Source organism: Apis mellifera, linkage group LG5 (genome assembly GCF_003254395.2).
Source record: "Apis mellifera strain DH4 linkage group LG5, Amel_HAv3.1, whole genome shotgun sequence".
NCBI classification, from domain to species: Eukaryota; Metazoa; Arthropoda; class Insecta; order Hymenoptera; family Apidae; genus Apis; species Apis mellifera.
The window spans coordinates 2,039,292-2,053,438 of NC_037642.1; the positions used below are offsets into that span (position 1 = coordinate 2,039,292).

The following is a 14,147-nucleotide window of genomic DNA, read 5'->3' on the forward strand; positions in this document are numbered from 1 at the left end:
GTATTCGAGAGAAACGATTCGAGAAATAGGGAAATTTTTATCTTCCTTCGGTTTGGATATATTTGATTTCCCGTTTAATTCGCTTCAAGGAGAGGTGCTTCGACCGTTTTTCACTCACCAGTTTCCTTTTTTCCCCTCCCCCCCATTGAATTTCAACTTTTGCCTTTTAAAAAAATCCGCCTCCGATGTTTTATACTTTTGCTGGAGGAGGAGAAATAAATAAAAAAAAAAAAAAGAAAAAGAAGAAAAAAAATTTATCGTATCCGTTGCAATCAAAGAGTTGAATTATAACGAGAGACTCGTTTACATCTCGTTAAAAATAATTAACGCTTATTACATGTAATGAGATTGAAGGGAATACGATTAGCAATTCTTCCTGGAAATACTTTGAAACCTTCACTTCCGCTCTGTGCTCTGTGTTCTATGAGCATTAAGTGACGTGTGATAAATAGAAAGAATAATAAATCCTCGTTTCAATTAGAAATTATTATTTCCATCCGTATGAAATTAAATTACAATAGTAATAATAATTTACATTCTTCTTAGAATATCTCTATCTCGATCCTTCTCCAACTGAGGTTTGTGTTTTTCGTAAATCGAATAATTCTTACAGTAACTTCATTTTTTGAAACGAAATTCCTCTATCTATCTGCAGAGAGAATAAATCTTCTCTCTCTGAATAAATTGTTCTAACATTGAAAAATATTTAATAAAATTCTTCGTTATTGATCTTAATATTTTATATTCTAAATATATTGGACTCAAACAAAATGCTAAATTGTATTAATAATAAGAAAATCCTGGTGAGGGATCCTAACGTAACTACGTTTGATCTTTACGTAGTTACGTTAAGATGTTCAAAGTTTGGGATTGAAGAGTTAAACAAAAGTTTAAAATACGTTACAAATTATAAACTTTAAATTGCATTGAAACAATTAATGAAATTAAATATATTAAATTATCTTAATAATAATGAAAAATCAAATTAAAAATAATATTTTCTCTAATTTTTAATAATTATTTAACGATTTCTAATATCCTATCCAATGTGTAATAATTATCTCTTAAAATTTCTCGAATAAAAGTGTATAAACATTGAATTTGATTTATTCCTTCTCTTTTTCTGATTATTGATCTGTATCACACAGCCGGTGTTGTCAATTACAATATAATATAATCAATATTATTACTATCGTTGTTGTTGTGTGGTTGTTATTAGTAAATACAAGGGGTCCAAGTAGCCACAAAAATGCTCGAATGCTGGGATTGGACCATTTTGCGAATTGAATGGATCATTTTAATCGAGAATGGGCAAACAGTTAGCAAATACATATTCAGAAATCATTTGTGCTTGTTAATTATAACATACACGTTCATTAAGTATTCAAGTGATAACGATGTATCGATTTTTAATACAGATAATAGAAGCATTGTCGATCAAGGTAAAATAGGCACTGTTATTATTATCAGTACCAATTATAACAGACACAAGAAATAAATGTGTACTCGTGTAACCGCATCGAGATTATTCAAACACTTCTGATGCGTTTGGCGGAATTATAATTGATAGAAATGAAATAATTATTACTATCATTATTACTAGTATTGTACTATCGTTAGTCGAGAAATATAAGGAAATTAATATATGAAAACGAATGTGAAGAATGTTTAAATTGTAAAAAAGAAAAAATATATACATATATATATTTAAATTCAAGAATAATAAATAAAAATGATATTTTTTTTATAATTGACACTTTATAAGATACATTAAATTGTATATTTTGAAATTTTTAAGAAAATAACATATTTCAATGTTATTATCTGCCAATTTATTTGAATATTATTTTTAATTAAATAAAATTTAAAAATGAGAAAATAATGATCCTTTTATGATTTTAATGAATCTATTTCTTAATGAAAATATAATATTTGTTGAAATTTGTGTAAATATTTGTTGAATTAATTCGATTAATCAAAGAAAAATTAAATCTATTGATAATTAATTTCATTTTAATAAATTAATGATTATTCTAAATAAAATAAATAATTATTATTGTATAATTATTTACTAGTATTAAATTAATGATATTATTGAATATATAAAAAATATACATCTATTCAAAATAAGTTTTAATATTCGAATTCACAAAAAAATCATTCGTATGTGTGTATATTAATTAATAAAAAAAAAAAAAAAAAAAAAATGGTATTCTCATTTCTCTCGGTAAATTAAAAAATTCGATATCGCCAAAATGAGTATTAAAATTCTTTCTCTTCTTATTCTTTAAATCAAATTAAATTTCATAGATGTAATATAAATCGATCATTCAACACGTTTATTAATACTTCCGATTTTTATGGGACACATACGTCTCTGTGAATATTTATGATTCTCAATCTAACTCGTACGTATATACTATTTTGTACTTCTACAATCTATTATTATGCATATATTACTGTCATTGATTGGCAATGATAACATTCATCATTTCCGCTAATAATATAATCATAGATTTTTATCTAGACAAACGTGATGTGATTTCAGATTAATAGCATAATTGAAAGATTTTTTATTTTAATCTTTCAGTTTCTAATATAATATATTATTAATTTATTATACAAAATATCTCTGTATTCTTCGAATTATATAAACATCTCGTTCAAAAAAAAAAATTATTGAGATACACATCCCAATTTTTAAATTTTTAATCGACAAATTTGATATACATCTCAATATTCTCAATTTCTAAAATAAAATTAAATGATAAGGAAATAAAGATGAAACGGAAAAAAGTTGAAAGAGTTAAGAGTCAATAGTGTATCGATTTCTGACGCAATGAATCTTAGAAAAAGAGAAAGAAAAAGAAAGAAAGAAAGAAATAAGACAAGCGGAAGAGTTGCGTGCACGTACGAAAGTATGGGATCGAGAAGTGTACGCCTTCACCCGCTTTACTTTCACCACGCACGGGAAGGAGAGAAGAAAAAAAAAAGAGCATACCGCGGAGGAAGTCGGTTCCCACGGCGTCTCCGAGCTGGCGCGTACGCGCCTTCAAGAACCGGAAGTCGCGACCGCGACCGCGACCTCGGTACCCTCCTCGAGCGTCGTCCCTACTCTTGTTAGCTCGACGTCCAGTCCAGACCCTCGGTGATAATAGTCGTTACAGAAGTCACCGGTTTCCCTGTGCCATTAAACCGAAACATTTATAGAAACAGTTTTTTTTTCTTTTTTTTTTTTCAAAGACGAGTTGAAATTTTCAAAAAATCCTCGTTTTCTTCTCGAAATACTCATTTTATCGAGAATTTAAAATGAACTTTTTGAATTGAAATTTTGATACAATAATTGATCAATAGTAATAATAATGATTCTTTTGGTTTGTGTAAGATTAAATATATTTTTCTTTTATTTTTTAAATGGAATCGTATCGTGTTAAAGTTTAAACACGTAGTTAGTTGATTTATTTTTAATTTAGTTAAATTGATATTATGGGAATATTTTTGGAAATTATTTGCACAAGTTCTATATTCTTTGATCGATTGTAAAAATCCAAATTCTAAAAATCGAGATCTCGAATCTTTTTGAATTTTGACGAGTCTTCAGTTTTCTAGTGAACTATCTTTAATTTTTTTTATAATTATAAAAGTGAATATATTTGAAGAAAAAGTCAGATTTTAATGTAGATCATTTATATGGTACATTTTAATAATATTATCCCATACTTTTCAATAGGAATTAAAAAAAGTTAACTAAAAATTGATAAAGTTTATTTGATTTAAAGATTAGTTAATTTTTACTAAGTTTCTTTCTTTAATAACGAAGAACATGTTGAATAAATTTTAAATTACGAAGGAAATTAATTTCACGCTTTATTACTTTAAATTTTCACAGGTCGAGCCAAATCGAGATTATAAAGTCTATAGACAGAATGTGTAATTACGTTTATCTTAGGTATAGAAGCCATCAACATGCAAGAGTTTATACTATACTAAAGGTTATCATTAAGAGGTTAACAACGATGTTGAATTAACCTGGATAAGTTTATAAAAAAATTTGATATATATCTTACATAGAATGTGGTATAGAATTGCCATGTGTAATGAACATTATTATTTATTTACAGTATGCTATATACCAATCAATTAATTAATGTTAATGCATTCCTAATTGAATTCAAGATTATCAGTTTGTCAGATAAAGTTCAGCAATTAAAGTTTTTTCGTTTATTTCATGTATAATATAAAAAAAGGAAAAATAATTCAACAATTCAACATATTATATAAATGTATAATAACAAAAAAAAACAAGTAAATAAAATACATGATTATTTACATTTCTTCTTTATTTAAAGTATATCCATTAGAAAAAAAAAACTATCAATCTATCTAATCATATAAATTGAATTAACTATTTCATTCTAAATGCAACAATACAAAAATAATTATTCCTGATTAAAATTATATTGTTATAGAACATAATGTATTCATTTTTTCTTCTATACGTAATGTTTGATTTTAATCTATTAATACAAATATTTATGCAAAAAAATTGCTTTGAGAAATCACTATTTTTCAACTTCTTTTTCAATCAAACACCCGATCAAATAACTCCATTTAATTTCCACTTTCTCTAGCAATTTCAAGAATATCTACAATGCAATATAAACTTTTACCAATTACAATACTTCCAACCTCTCATAATAATCGATATTATAAATGATATAATTAATAAGATGGTATTTTTCAATATTCTTTAAGCGATAATTTTATTCCTCTCGATATATAATCATCCCCTGCTTCAAATTTCTGTTTAAATAGATATTAAACCGTGCTTACATATTAAACTCTTTAAACTTGTTTAAAGACAGAGGGAGACACGAATAACCCCCCCAAAGAGTTAATCGAATCGATCCACGCCGAGGATTATTCCATTCCCGATCGTCGTATAATTCTCGATACCGCGTCGAGATAAAAAATGATACGTCGACCGGTCGGCTCGATGACTCGGAAGCGGTTGCCGGGGGTGAGAAGAGGGGGCGAGGCATTGCCAACGTCGAAACGTCAAGAGTCACGAGCGCGACTTAACCCCTCGCGCCCCCTTCCATCCCCCATCCTTTTTGCTTTGACAGCACTTGCTCGTTTTCTCTCCCTCCTTCTTCTCGCCAGGCACCTCCATTCCGCCTGGCGACTTCCACCTCCAGAGCGTCACCTCCATCGAGGCTACGACGACGGCCACCTCCTCCTAGACCGGCGCACCACCACCACCGCCTCTTCCACAGGCTGCACCTCACACCACCCACACCGTAAAATTATAATCTGTCATATTCATCAGTACACTGTCCTCTCCATCCCTCCATCCCTCCCTTTCCCTCCCCTCCGTTTTTTCTCCCTTTCTCCCCGATTTTTCGTTCCCAAAGGCTTGGTTACCAATTCTCCTCTCTCTCTCTCTCTCTTCTTTTCTTCCTTCCTTCCGCGTGTCCTACGTGTTCACCCTTCGATTCCTTTTATCTATTCCTCTCCCTGTATTCGCCTCTGTATTCTCATTTCGCTTTTTCGAACCAACATGGGGGGGTTTGCGCTCGTTCGTTTTGCAGATGCCTCTTTTTCTGGCGTTGTCCTTTATTGCACACTTTGTTTGCTCCTCTTTCTATGCTAGTCCATTGCCCGCCGCTTTTCTCCATACTTTCGCCGCGGATGTGGTATCGGTTTTGCTAATATCCGCGCTTATTTCGGCCTTAGGCCGCGTTCACGCGAAAATATCCGATTTGTCCAGGGTGCTATGGATGGTTTATTAACGCGAGAGAATGTGAGGATTATCTTTGTTTCAGTTTGTTTTTTTTTTTTTTATTAAATATTATGTTATCTAAGTTTTTAATAGAATTAATATTTTCATATTTATTTGTCACTTTTGATAATGAAACTGATATCTATCTACGAGATAATATAAAAAGCATTCTTTAAATGGAAATTATATATTAATACATGAATGTAAGAGTAGATAGTAGATTAAAAGTGGATATATTAAAAGTTATAATTTTTTCCTTTTTATTTGAATTTATATAAAGTAGAGAACTCAAAGATAATAAAGTTATTAAATAAAATTTGTAATATACTGTATCTCTGGTAAAATTTTCAATTAATTTGACTATATAAACACCAACTATTTTATATTCTGTAACATTCTTGTTTTTGCAATTTATTATAAACTTAATTAATTTACTTTATAATTCTTTTTAAAATTTGCGAGAATAATGTTTTCAAAAATGATAAATGTAATTATATTAGTATTATTGGCAATAATTACGATAATTTTAAATAATTGTACGAGTAAAAATGTGTCTTCTCTTATATTCAAATAATAACGTTATAAAAGTTTCACTTGTAAGTAAAATAAATTTCTTTTTTCTGCCACGTGTCGTCTGTTGTTTTGCAAGTGAGTTGGGAAAACACGAAAGTCATATTAGATCTCTTGATCTCTTCCGAACTCTGTTTTTCCGATAACTACACGTTGAAGGGGATAAAACTGCCAAAGTAAGATAAAAATAAGATCGAAGATGTTAAGAAATTAACACGAATGTTATTCATTTCTAATTAAATATTATAATCAAACTTTATCAATCGAATTTAACTATTTGAAATACATTATTTCAAAAGTAACACAATAATTTGATATAAAATTATTTAAGAAATTATTTCAGGAAATATTTATCCATTTAATATTTAACATTTATTCAAATGTTAAATGGCAAATAAAAATTTTAAAAATTAATATTCACATAATGAAATAATCAATATCAATATTATTAAAAAATACTATTTACTTTTTACAAAGATAAAATATTTATTTTTCATTTAATTGAAACACGATACAATCTTCAAACATGATTAACGTTCCATTTTTCTTATTCCTTAAACATTGAAAACATATCTTTTTACACATACACACATATATATATATATAATTTTAATACATCATATCATTATAATTTTAAAATTCTAAATTGCCTATTTATAAAATACTTTGAATTGAAATATCTAATTGCTATTTTAAAAAAAAAAAACTTCTTTTCAGTACAAGAGAATATCTATTTTCTATTTTCTAAAAACTTGTTTTCCTCTCGTTTTCAAACGAGGCCATAAGTGTCCACCAGAAAATGCTTAATCACTCGAAGAGAAACCGGCGGATATCCCGCTTTACTGCAAACCAAATCGGCCAACTTCTTTTCCACCAGCGTGCACGGGGCTTTATTTTCTTTGCTCCTCCCCGTCCGACACTCACCCCTTCTTTATTACTCGTTCGTTCATTTCTCTCTCCCTCCTCCACACCGGTCTCTTCTTGTCTGCTTCGACTCTTCGCCGATCGCACCACCCCCCCTCGTTCTACTTCCCCCCTCCCCCTCGATTGCGCCCCTCTACCCCTGTCCCATAGATAGAGGGCAAGCTCGTTGAACTGGCTGACTGGAGCAGGTAGAAACGAAGGTAAGGTGCCTTCATTTATATTATAATCCCCTCTTTCCCTGTCTCGTTCTTATGCATCGAATCCAAGCGACGTGGCCTGCCGCTCACAGATCCTCTCTCGCATCTTTCCCGTAGCCGCAACTCTCCTCTCTTTGACGTTCCATTTCTGACGTTTATTGGTCCTGCTTTTGTTTTCCCCCGCTCGTATATCCCCCCTCTCCGCCGATTCTTTTTTCCTCTTCCCACCAACTGCTCAACTTCCGCCTATACTCTCCCCCTTAATAAGATAGTACAAAGCTATCCCAAAGCTATTCTTTCGCGTACTTTTTTTCTTTCGTCACAGCATTGGAATTGCAAGTTGTTTTGCCATTAATTGGGCAACGATGGATGGTGTGATGGATGATTGAAATTGTCGAGCATGATGATTAATGATCTGGATGAAAATATAGATATTTTGGATAGTTTCAAAAATTTGATTTTATGAGAAAGCGTTTCAGATAATATGTTTGGGTAATTTTATTCTATAATTATAGAATAGTTTTAGTTTTTGAATAATTAAACATTAATTTATTCTTTAAAAAAGTTGAATGGTTTAATTAAGACCAATCGAAAATATTATTGCTTGTACCACACATAAAATTTAAAGAGTTTACTTTAATCAAGAAATTATATTGCACTTTATAATTTTCATTTTGAGAATAATGTCCTGTTTATTGTCCCTAATTATCGTTCCATTTTCATATTCTCGATATTACGCTTTGTACATCCAAAATGAAAATTTATTCATAAGAAGAGTTTTGCAAAATGTATCGTATTCACCCCAACACGCTTATTGTGCTTATTCGTCCAAATTCTTGTCTTTTCCACGCATAACCCGTCTCGATTAACATATCCTATTCGTACAAATACTTCTTTCGACGCGTTTCAAATTTTTCCCGCGCAAATTGAAAAACCCGATATTTCCACTTCACGGCGATCGACCAACGTTTCAAACCACCCATTACCTCTTCCACCTTCCTCCCCTCCCCCACCAAGCAATTCTTTCATCAAATAATCTCTTCCATGCGCGGGAATCCCTCGAATAATTATAATTCGCTGCGGAAATCCGCATCGGTCCAGACGCAAACAGTTTCGAACGCAAGTTTCCGCGATTTTTCGCTCCTCTTCTCCCCGAACCTCCCCCCTCGCAGATCGCCATAACGCCGCAACGTCATCACGATATGTACGCGGTAAACACTGACAATCGCAGACATCGGGGGCGAGAGAGGGACGGGACGAAGAGGGTTGTCGCGAGGGGTAAACGCGTGTGAGAGATAGGAGGGGGGAGGATGCGCCGCGGAGGGATGGCCGGAAAGAGGGTGAATGGAGAGAATGGAAACGATAGAGAGAGAGAGAGGGGGGGTGATTGGAAAGAGAGAAGGGGTTGCGAGGTGCACGCGATAGAACGCGTAAATGGAAGCCAGTGGTGGAAAGCAGGTATTCTCGTTGACGAACCAATTCATTATTATCCGGGATAAATAATGCGCTGTGTGCCTTGCGGTAACGGGAATTGTTCAATTTCCACATCGATGTGGTGCTCGCATAAACTGTGCACGGACATCGTTGCTCCGCTATCGTCCCTCCGATATCGGGCGCGGCCCAACCTTTAAATAGATCCCGCCGCGTAATTATTGCCGCGCCGCGCACTTCCAAAAATGTAAAACGCTGCCTGATACATGGGTCGAGGGAAGGGAGGCGAGTGGATCGAGTGACGAGCATTGTCGATGAAAACGAGATTAATTAGGGACGAGCCGCATTTTCTAGCAACCGGATCTAATTTCTGGATCAGGACATTTTTGTTTCGATCTCTTCTGTCTGAAGATTTGGAAGAGGAAAGATTGGGGAAGGAATGTTGGAAGGAATGGTCGAGAGGGAATAATTGAAATGTTTGTCTTATGGTAGATGTATTTTTGGATACACATGAAGAATTGAACTTTTTAATTTTAGGCCAATATATCCTTTTTAATTCATTCGTTATTATTTACAGATTATCTGATTCTTCAAATATTTTTTTTGACATCGCTTTTTATCTTAAAATAAAATACCTGTAAAATATAGAAATAAAATCATTTGGAATCAGGAAATATATTTATAAAAATAAAATGAAAAATTTATAACTCGTTATTAATATACAAGTTTCGACTTGTCCTATTTAAACGGGGAGAAGTGAAAAAAAGGAAAAAAAGAAAATCGAGCCACGTTAATGATAATACGGTTAGAATCGATCGAAACACAATACGAGAACGACTAATTGCCCGCAGACCCGTTCTTTTTTATTTTAATTCAACCTATTACGCGCACCAAGTTAAAAGAATCACCTCGTTAATTATAACTCGTTACGGTAACCGACTTTGTTGCTCGAGCTCCGCGCGTTTATCCCAGCGGCGTACTGTCGCATTAATTCTTCAAAAATAATCCACGTTTTTGACATGAGACCAATTATGTGCACAACCGGGTCCGCGTAATTGGCGAAATCTCGCATTATCGGAAAAATGGAAGCATGTACACCTACACGCATAGAACTGTGGAACTGTAGGTGTACATATGTTTTGTGTACATTACGTTCCATGTTGTATATCTCGTTTAACAGGACTCGCTTTCGATTCCATTTCAAAGTTTTGCTAGCTCTCTGTAAATCTGTAAAGGATCAAACGAAAAATTCGTATTATATGGAGTTTTTAATGAAAAATCGGAATTTTTCGGGGAGGACGTAATTAGAGACCTTGAAAATTGCAAATATTTGTTTTTCAAGATTCACTTTTTGTAACTGTTTGGTTCCTTTTTAAATAGATTTATTAATTGTTCGTAAAAGAAATGCCAATTTTTATCTTTTTAGGAAAGAAAAAAAATATTCTTTCATAAAACGATATTATACAATTAAAGATTAGACGTAAGAAAAGTATGTGATTGCCAAAAAATGATGAATTTCTGAAAATATAGTAGAATTAAAAGATAAGTAAAATAAAAATATAAATTTGATCAAAAATTCGATTTTATATCGGAGAAAATATAAGAAAGTATAAAAATTTTTGTCCAAATTTTGTATCAGGGGAATATAATTGGACAGGAGATGGCACGTGAAAATTTTCCAGAAATTCCAATCGACTTTGTATCAGGAGAATATAATTGGACAAGAGGTTATTACACGAAATCCTTTTACTATTTCTGAAAACAAAAATTTTATTTATCTCTCTCCTATTCCTATACGTATACCTGTTGCATTTTATATTCTAATTTTTAATAAATTAAAATTATTTATTCCTCATTTCATTCATTTATATCGTACATTCGTATTAAAATATCAATAAATTCACACCATAAAAAATAAAGAGAGAACATCGTCACTAATTTTACACAAACTAGAAGACTAAACATTCTTCCATCCTATTAAAAAAATAATCACAATCGATTTCAATTTTCTCGTTCCACAATAATCACATCCACAACAATTCTACTTCTAATTAAAAAAAAAAAAAATCATTAGAATATTCTCGACCCCCTGAAAACGAAATATCATCCTCCACATCCAAAAACCAAACGCATGGCAATATCATTGCCACACGTTCCAAGTGTTAACGATACGCGTGTCCACGCCAGGTAGACACAGAAGGGACACCTCATTCGAAACGGCCCTCGTCCGTCTCTGTTCCTCGTCGATCTCACTGTACAACTGCCCTCCCAATGTCATTTTCTCGTGGTACACGTCCATGTCTCGCCGGGGGACGTCCGTTCGATCAACGATTCCGCCTATGTCCCTCGTGGTCCTGTCAAAACGAATGTAATCCATAAACGGAAAAAATTTGCGACACATCCGCGCGGAACCGTCCGATTTCGATGGGGGCGGGCATGACCCAGGGGCGCTTCGATAAAAATCTGCCGCGGGATAAAAGGGAGCGCGATACTATCGCTTTCGTTCAATGTCGTTCACCGTATTTAATCAGTCGACGACGGGAATTTTTTTTTTTTTTCCTTTCTTTCGTCCCTCTTTTTTTTTCTCTCTCTTTTTTTTCTTTCTTTCTTTCGTTTCGAATCGAAACGCGCGCGTTTGAAGTTGAATAATTAACCGGGTAATGGAGATGGTGATTTCAATTCTGGAGTTAGATGGATTTTTGTTTGAAACGGAGAGAGTCTTTTCTTTTTTTTACGCGTGCGAAGGGTGTTGGCGAGATAAGTTGATATTTTCAGTGAGAAAATTTAATTGTGTTGTAATTTATTTTATAAAAGTAAAAGTATAGATGTAGATATTAAAAGTAATAATATTTTGTAAATATTAGCTTTGAGTTTAAATTTATTGTAGTATTGTTTAAATTAGTTTTAAATTTTCTCAATATTTTTTTTTTTTAAAATTCGGAAAAATTTCGAGGCTAAAGGATTTTAACTAATTAAAATATTTTTTTCAACGAAAATTATTAATATATATATGTATATAGATTTATTAATATTTTGTGTTATGTGTAAGTTTATAATTTTAGAGTAGATATTTAATGGCATTTTATTTTAATAAATAATATTGGTCTCGTTCACAAAAACTTTCAGTAAGTAACGAGTAACTAGTTGGAAAATTGACATTAATGTGTTAACGACAAAGTATTTTCTCATTATCGGAAAAGTATGAAACATTAAAATATAATGTTACATAATTATATTTAATACATATTACTGTCGACATATAAACATGTTTAGGAACAAATTTAATTGTATGCTGTTATCTTGAATCTGACTGTACATGTCTTCAAATTTATAACACATTATGTTATAAAAGGTTATTTATGTTATTAGTTATAATTAAAACTCATGTCTTGCACTTCAATTAAAATATCTGTGATTGATAAGTTATGATACTTATCTATTTGGAACTTTATTTACTCTTTCCTCACTTTACTAATATTACACTAATCATTATTAATATTATTTAATTATTGTAAATAATATCATTTACAATATTTTAAACTATTTTTATAATTAATGAAATATATATACCAAAAATAATAATTATTAAATGTATATTATAAAAATATATTAATATTCTGAAACTTAAAATATTTTTTTATTTTCATTTTTGTTTTATATTTTCTTATAAAAGCATTGATCTTTAATATATGTCAGTTTTAATATATCATATAATAAGATTGTTACAATTTTTCCAAAAATAATTAATCACGTAATTTTAAAATTCTATTAAAAATTTAAATTATAACTTCAAATATAGTGATTTCCAATTAACGAACGAACGATCATTAAAAATCTAAAATCTTATCCTTCAAAACGTTTTCTCGTTTATTCCTGTACGACTTCCGGTTCCCGAGATATCGTCGCGTAAAGAAAAAGGTAATTTTTAATCACTTACTATTTCCATCTTACCCCTCATTCGAATTTCTCATTCGCAACTCATCTCGCTGAACTATTCCAAACTCCAAACGCGATATTCCTAGAAAAACATAGTATACGATCCCCGGAAAAAAATTTAATACGAGTTTGCAGGAAAAATATAGGTCGCGGGTCCGTTCATATTTCTCCAATGTCTTAAACAGTATGAATATTTCGTATCTTAGTAACGGATTGAGATATCGAGATGAAAACAAAAAGACAGATTTTAATGACATGGTTTCTTCCAATCCTCGAATGAATTTAAACTGAGAAAATTTTCAATTTTTTCCCCCTACTTTTTACAATTTTTAATTACAAAATCGAAGCAATTCAATAATCTATCTTTACAATATAAACTGATATAAAAGATACAATTTAATGGATATACGTTTCATGATATATTTTTTTATCCACGTTAATCTATGAATATTTGAACAACTTTTTAATTAAACAAATTTACCTACGTAAAATAAGTCGAAGAATTTACATTCACAATTCTTCCTTATAATTTCAATATATTCGATTAAGGAATCGAATGGTCAACGTGAATTGAATTAATCCCATAAAGATTAGAGAAGAGAGCAGACACGAGATGTCACTGTATGGCCGTCGTAATTTTTCGCCCGGAAGTCGCGCGGAACTTTGATCCACGTGGATTGTCGGGCCATGTTTTCAGGATCCAGTTTACTGGGGTAGAATGAATTACGCGACGGTGACACGTGTTTATTTAGCGTGGGTCACATGGGCGGGTAAGATGAATGGTTGCATTTGGGTGTAATTGTCTACGATGCACTTGCGCTATGAAACGGAGCCGATTGTGTAAAATCACCGGGAATGACCTCGTATATAACAATCGATACAGGCTTTCCTTGAACTTGAATCTTGAACTTCGTATTCGAGGAATATAAATTTAGTTTGAAACGAGAATTATTTCTTTTTTTTTTTTTTTTAAAGAAACATTTCATATCGTAGGTAAAGAAAATAAAAAAAATGTAAAAATTGAATTTTGAATGTTTGGGACTTAAATTTCTTTTTAAGGAAGTTATCGTAGAATTTTGGATTTTTAAAAAATGAAACGTGCGATCTTCTTTTAAATGAAATGTAGATAGAGATTCAATTTGCAACTTCAAGTGTTGCAATTGATACTTTAAACTATATTATAAGGGATGAAAGAAAAATTATCAAGGCTAGTAAATTAATATTGCTAATTCAATTTGTAACTTGAAAAATTAATCTATGAAACGAGGAAAGAAATATATTTTTATTACAAATACCTAGTTCCTTGT

At 31.6% G+C, this 14,147-nt stretch overlaps 1 long non-coding RNA gene and 1 other non-coding gene across 2 annotated transcripts in view; both read right to left on the bottom strand.

The window, feature by feature from the left end:
* The window catches only part of LOC102655600, a 213,565-nt gene that overhangs the window by 14,662 nt on the left and 184,756 nt on the right, over positions 1-14,147 (bottom strand). The window contains exon 3 of the long non-coding RNA XR_407617.3: positions 3,002-3,182. This is a non-coding gene — a long non-coding RNA (uncharacterized LOC102655600). The remainder of the gene's footprint in view (positions 1-3,001; positions 3,183-14,147) is intronic.
* On the bottom strand, positions 6,423-6,509 carry Mir3729 (microRNA 3729). The gene has a single exon (NR_039516.1). It is a non-coding gene; the product is annotated as a microRNA 3729 (primary transcript).